General features: G+C 54.7%; 1 non-coding gene across 1 annotated transcript; it reads right to left on the bottom strand.

The window, feature by feature from the left end:
• Positions 1 to 606: 606 nt before the first annotated feature.
• On the bottom strand, positions 607 to 678 carry TRNAQ-CUG. Its single transcript has one exon. It is a non-coding gene; the product is annotated as a tRNA-Gln (tRNA).
• Positions 679 to 881: the final 203 nt, after the last annotated feature.

Genomic DNA, 881 nt, shown 5'->3' with positions numbered 1-881 from the left:
CACTTTTCATGGAGCTTGTCCTTGGGAAAGACATGTTTCTTGGCCTCTCTTCCGTGTCACTGAATTTGCTCGTTCTCATTAAAGACTTTGCACAGCATCACTGGAGAGTCGTGGTCATTTGCTTTCCTCCTCCCTCAGGTCACCACCTGCTCTGCAGGGAAGATCCTTCCCTGTCCCAGGAGGCGAATGTAAGCCCAAAGCTCTGGGCACTGCCAGGTGTTGGTAGAGATCCCTGAAGTGATTCCAGAGCCACAAAATAAACTGTCAGGGAAAAGAGAAGTGGAAAAGCCTGAGACAAGTAGAACGAGAAAAAAGCAGTGGGGAGGGTGGAAAGAAAAGTAACGTGACAGAGACTAACGCCATGATACCACAATGGTGGTGAAGAATGGGAAAAGAGTGCGGAGAACGCAGAGTCCGGTGTCGACGTGGAGAGGTGTGCACTGATGTCCATGCAGAGTGTGTGAGGAGCCTGTTGTGCCAGAGGCACTGTGAGTGGGTGTTGTGGAGAGCAGGTGGTGTGGGATGGGTGAGAGCACAGTGTTGAAGTGAGGCAGCAGGAGGTGTGTTCTGGGAAGGTGTGAGGATGGTGAGGGAGGCAAAAGGGTGAGGTCCCACTGAGACTTGAACTCAGATCGCTGGATTCAGAGTCCAGAGTGCTGACCATTACACCATGGGACCTTGTCCAGAGGACACCTCTTGCCCCTGTGCCCTGACTCGCTGAGCCTTGGCCCCAGCTCAGCCTGTGCCTCCATCCCCTGCACACCCAGCCCCATGGGCAGCCTTCCCCCAGCACCAGCAGCCACTCTGTTCTCACACAGTCCTCCCTGGCAGCAGCAGCACAGCTCTTTGCACAAGCCTGATGTGCCCTGTCTCCTCACACC

Source organism: Acanthisitta chloris, unplaced genomic scaffold (genome assembly GCF_000695815.1).
Source record: "Acanthisitta chloris isolate BGI_N310 unplaced genomic scaffold, ASM69581v1 scaffold39080, whole genome shotgun sequence".
NCBI lineage: Eukaryota > Metazoa > Chordata > Aves > Passeriformes > Acanthisittidae > Acanthisitta > Acanthisitta chloris.
Note: the sequence above shows the minus strand (reverse complement) of the source record. Positions and strands in the feature narration are given on the sequence as shown.